This window comes from Glycine max, chromosome 14 (assembly GCF_000004515.6).
Source record: "Glycine max cultivar Williams 82 chromosome 14, Glycine_max_v4.0, whole genome shotgun sequence".
Lineage (NCBI taxonomy): Eukaryota > Viridiplantae > Streptophyta > Magnoliopsida > Fabales > Fabaceae > Glycine > Glycine max.
In genome coordinates, this window is record NC_038250.2 from 35,522,502 (window position 1) to 35,528,570 (window position 6,069).

At 36.8% G+C, this 6,069-nt stretch overlaps 1 pseudogene; it reads left to right on the top strand.

Moving 5' to 3' along the window:
- The first annotated feature begins 1,331 nt into the window (after window positions 1–1,331).
- LOC121173450 (rop guanine nucleotide exchange factor 3-like) lies at window positions 1,332–5,533 on the top strand (annotated as a pseudogene).
- Window positions 5,534–6,069: the final 536 nt, after the last annotated feature.

Below are 6,069 nucleotides of genomic sequence, written 5' to 3' on the forward strand. Positions count from 1 at the left end.
CAGTTAGTCCTTGGCGAATTCTTTTTGGCAAAGGGAGAAGAGAAAAAAAGAATGAATAGCACAAGTTTTCAAGGTTTAGAAAACCAGAAAACTTTGGAAAACTTTTGGCACAAAGAAGAAGAAGAAGTTCAAAGAGATTCAAGGCTTGTAAAGGATTGTATGAATAAGTGTTCAAGATTGAATGAATGAATGAATAAGTGTATTTAAAAGCAAATCAAAGCCTAGCTTTTATAGAATCTTCATGTCTGGTCAAGACAACCATTTAGAAGAGTTATAACTTTTAGAAAAACTTAAAACCAATTTGAAAAAGTTAAAAACCTTTTGAAGAGTTACATCTTTTGATTTATTCAGAAACAAACACTGGTAATCGATTACCAAATCGGTGTAATCGATTACACAAAGCTTTTATGTAAAAGGATGTGACTCTTCACATTTGAATTTGAATTTCAATGTTCAAAGGCACTGGTAATCGATTACCAAAACATTGTAATCGATTACAGCTTTTTGAAATTAATTGGAACGTTGTAAATTCAATTTGAAAACTTTTTCAAAACAATTTTGCTACTGGTAATCGATTACAACAATCTGGTAATCGATTACCAGAGAGTAAAAACTATTTGGTAAACATGTTTTGAGAAAAATCATGTGCTACTCAATTTTTGAGAAAAACTTTTCATACTTATCTTGATTAAGCCTTCTCTTGATTCTTGAATCTTGAGTCTTGAATCTTGATCTTGATTCTTGAGATCTTGAACCTTGAATCTTGATTCTTGACTCTAAACTTCCTTCTTGAGTCTTGAATTCTTCTTTATTCTTATCTTGAACTCTTGAATTGTTCTTGATTCACTTAAGTTGTTCTTTGATTGATCTTTGAGCTTTTTGTGATCACCTTTGTCATCATCTTTTGTTATCATCATTGTTATCATCAAAACACCTTTGAATCACCTTTGATTCATCATGAAGCTTTGCTTCTACACGAAATTTGTAGCATATTCAAAGTCATTGTTAATAATTGAAGTTGGATCATGGAAGTTATAGGTAGAAACAGAATTGGGGTGCATATTTAATATTGTAGCATATTCAAAGTCATTTTTATCCTTAAAGACGAAAAAAATCTTGTAGGTTCCAAGACCTGTGGTGCATATTTAAGATTCTTCTAGCACAACCTCTCTTTGGGGGTTGGATCATGGAAGTTATAGGTAGAAACAGAATTGGCCAGAGAAGAAAAAAAATGGATTCTAATCAGAGAAATACTGTGGTGACAATTGAAAGCAAAAATGCATTCAATTTCTGGGCCTAAGCAATTAGATTTACTTATTTATAGAGTATGGATGGCAGATGGCTTCTTCATTGTTAGCTTTGACTAAAATTTATTGTTTCCAATGTGTCTAAATCTTCAAGGGGTTCAAAGTATAATCCACATGCTTATCAAGTATGAGGTCCAGTGATGTATATGGTTTTTAAATTTGGTAGCTGGTCTGGTGGACTAAAATTGAATTAGACAAAATTAGAAGAGGATGAGAAGAAAGATGGCTTAACTTATTTGAATTGGGAATTTGCAGCAATTGTTGTTGGACAAAATTTAAAGTTGGAGCCTCTGAAGCCTGAGAAGAAGGCTATGTGGAGAAGAGAAATGAATTGTCTTCTATCTGTGTGTGATTACATACTAGAATTTTCCTCAACTGCACAATATTTAGAAGATGGCACAATTGTGGAGGTGAATTATTTCTAAACCCTTTAATTATAAGGATAATGAAGATTTTTGTGCATCTCATAATGTGTCTAATATGTTATCTAGTGGTGTCTCTTGATGACAAGCAAACCAAGATCAGATATTTACATCAACCTCCCAGCTTTGTAGAAGCTTGACACAATGCTCATAGTAAGACAAATTTCAAATGCTTCTTGTTTGTGACAACTCTGTTTTCATCCAAAGATTTTGTGCCTCACAATTTTATTTATTTATTTATTTTACAGGAAATATTGGATAGTTTCCAAGATACTGAATTTTGGTACGCGGAGCAAGGGACCATATCAGGGAATTCAACTCAATCACGGGGAGGCTCATTTCGAAGGATTGTTTAGAGGAAAGATGAGAAGTCGTGGCTGCCGGTTCCTTGTGTTCACCTTGGGGGCCTTATTGATAAGTCAAGGAAGCACTTGAATGAGAAAAGAGATTGTGCTAATCAAATTCATAAAGCTCCAATGGCTATAAATAGCAGTGCTCTTGCAGAGATGGATATCCCAGAAACATATATGTCTAATCTTCCCAAGGTTAGTCCTCATATCCAATTGTTATTGTCGCAACCTACCCTTTTGCGGGCGAGCGAGGCGAGGCTCACGGGTGCGTCTTCCAAGGGAGGAAAATGCATGGAGTCGCCACCAACGTTTATTTGTGGAAAATGTCGGAAAAACCGAAGGAAACCGGTCATGAAGAATATTCTAGATTCAGGAGTTGTATTTACGTTTGAGGAAGGTATTAGCACCTCTCACGTTTGTCCCAAAGGACAACAGCCTTAGATTAGGATTGTGTGAAATTATGTATCTAAAATTTTATTTCCTTTTTTATTTTTGAGGTCAACAAAAGCGGGGCTCTTGCTCCTACGTACCCTCCATCGAAGAGGAAATCAGACCTACGTAGTTCTTTCAAAAGGGTGAATCAAGCGATTCTTTTTACTTGGAAGGAGGTCCTTTTAAGGCATTGGACCTTAAAATGACCCATTTTTACTTGGTGAGAAAAACTGAGGTATCGAACCTTAAAATCCTTTTTAGTGATTTTTTGCGGACGAGCTTGACTTTGCGAGTTGATTTTAGCCTTATTTTCACTTTAGTTATTAGTCAATTCAATTAAGAAAGATAAATCCCAAAGAGAAACGTTCGATTGATTTTTTTGGTTTATTTTACTAAAAGATATTTTTTTATTATTATATTATTATTTTACCTTTTTTTTGGTTTCCAACGCGGTTGCGGCATGACCGAACGGTCGGATTTCATTTTAACAGAAATTAACGGATATTACAAATCAAATGATCGGTGGAAATTTATTTTATTTTTTTATTAGGCGAGAAAACAACTTAAGTAAATGACTAAAGCACGTCAAAAGGGGGTACAGAAAGTAAATGAAACGAGAATAAAGGTACGTGAAACAAATGGGGACCACCAAGGGTAGATAGAATGAATTGAAAAGTTCGATTTCGGGAACTTACCGGTTGAAGATCGAAGAACGACGAAGAACTAACGACGAACGACGAAGAACGGTTGAAAATCTTCGCGAAATCACCCACGGAAACGTTACGGAAGTGCCTCGGCTTGGATTTTCTTCACGGAAACAATTTTCCTCACTAATTTTAAGTGATTACGAAGTACCAGAAGGGCTGAACCCTTTTCTTCTTCACTCCTCCCTCTATTTATAGGAAAATAGGGGAGGAGCTTGCCACCCAGCTCGCCCAGGCGAGCCAGGTTGCTTCCTCCAAAAGCAACCGCCTTTTGGAGGAACATCCTAAAAGGCCCAAGTGGGCCTGGTTGCTATTTGCAGCTCTTTTTTTACTAAATACACCCCTCTTTGCTTTCTTGGTGATTCTTTTTTCGTAACGTTACGAAACTTTACGAATTTCGTAACGATACTTGTTTTCTTTCTGTAAGGTTACGGAACCTTACAGGTCACATAATTACTCCTTTTTTAGCTTTCAGAATGTTACGGAAACTCACAGATTGCGTAACAATGCTTCCTTTTGATTTCCGGCATGTTACTAAATTTCACGGATTGCGTAACAATACTTCCTTTTGATTTCTGGCATGTCTCGAAACTTCATGTATTGTGCAACAAAGGGTGCCAAGTACCTCGAAGCGGTCAAACAAAGGTTGCATTCCATCAAACAATGGTCCCCAGACGAAATTAGGGTATGACAGTTACCCCTCTTTACTTACCTTTTATCGGAGATAAGAGGAAAGCAAAGATAAAACACTGATTTCATCCGTCTTCGCCCTTTCCGTGATTAGTCTATGACGACTCCCGTCTCTCCTTCTTCTTTCTCTGCACAACACAAAACAAACACAAACAACAAAAAACACCAATAACATAATATACACATATACACATGTTTGGCGAAGGAACCGATCGGGAAAATAACAAAAAACCATATTTCCCAGTCACCGGAGGCTCCGCGCTTGATAACAGAGGACACATGAACAGCGCTAGGCAATCAATTCATGGGACTCCGAATAAGATTTGAGGGTGGAGGATAGACGAACAGCGCTAGGCAATTAATTCGTGGGGCTCCAGACTCGATGGTGGAGGATGCATGAATGACAATCAATTCGTGGGGCTCCGGATAAGATTTGTTGGCAGGACCGAATGGTCCACCAGGTTTTTTCACCTAAAAAGGCGAACATGCTTTAGCAAGGAAAAATAAATCATTCGCGAGAGTACCATATCTTAGAGACACAATATACCCATGCCAAAAGTAATTTTCCTTGTAACCGAAAATGAAGGGCAGGATGTCAACATTTAGCTTTTAAATGAACATTCAGGGGAAACGTTGGGTCAAACTGAAACTGGGAATAAAATCACTCATAGTGTATAAAAACTCACATAGGCAAGTGTTTTACCCTAATCCCAAACCATAGCTGCACCATGACTTTATTTTGCACATGATTTCCTATCGAACCAAAAGATCACACGCACGATCACGGATCAATAGGATTTTCTCGAAGGTAGTGTTTTTGGAGAGGAAGCTGGGTGTGTCGGTCTTTTCCTCTTTGTTTATGTGAGGCAGGATATCGCCAGTCGAGAGCGACTTTGAATGGCAATCCCAAAGGAAGAACTACTTCAAAAATGGCTTTTCCTTTTCCGTCAGTCATTTACTCTGCCAAAAATTTATCTGGTCCGAAGATCTCCTATTTTCTTTCTTGCTTTCCTGTATTGATCGGGAATTATTCTGTTTTTCCTTCGATCCTTTTCTTTTTACTTTCTTCCGATCTTCGATCGGGAATCCTTCTTTTCATTTTCTTTTCTTTCTTTTCATTTCTTCCTTTCCGATATTTGATTGGTAATTCGGGTTTTAGCATTCGTTATTCGCTCTCCCTTGAGGAGATTATACTGTCCTTTTCTTCGGGGGAAAGGATGAGGATTCTTTTCATGGGCCAAGGTTCAAAGTAGCTTAAGGTTGTGTCTCAACATGGTCTTTTTATCGTGCGAGCCCGATTTTGATATCTGGGGCAAAACAAATTCATGTGTCAAGGTGTCGGTCTCGGGTTGAATTTCCATATTATTTCCACGAGGTACGCGTAACAATGATGATTTGGGAACAACGTGCAAAATTAGTCATGGCTACAGCTAGGTGGGTACTCAAGCATCCAATTTATGGCATTGTGATACTAAGGCTTGGGATTTACACAAGTAGACCCAATATTTCCAAATTATGTTTTTTCATCGGTTCAATGAATCCATCCATTCTTATCTCGGTTATTCTGGAAAATAAACTTTAGCTTCAGTCTCTTGTTTCCAAAAGATATGTTTGCTCTCTGCGGATGATTTATGTTTCCTATGATCATAACAGGCCGACCTTTGAGGTCTTTCTTTCTCTTTTCTTTTTGTTTCATTTTTTATGTTCGCAAAAACTATACATCCATCGTTATCTATGAGAAAAGCTTTTTCTTTGCACACCTACATTCCTATACACAACAAACTTTTTCTGTATACACACGCATTAAAAACTCTTTCTCTTTATATCAACACGGTCTATATAACAACTCTATTCCTATTCAAAGACTTCTTTTTCGTTTTTTCAACATACACTCGTGGTTTATACAAAAATTTCTTTATATACACTCGTTGCTCACACACAAGAATTTCTTTTCACGCATTATTTACACACACAAAATCTTTCCATACATTTTTTTTTCTTTTACATATAAAAAACTCTTTTCTTTTCTTTATATATAGACATGACATTTGTTCACAACACCTCTTTTTTTTTTTTCTATTCTTGGCATTATCATGATTTTTGTTCATTTTATTTTTAGGACGACGTTCCTAAATGAAAACTCTACACGGTTCCGGAATTTCAA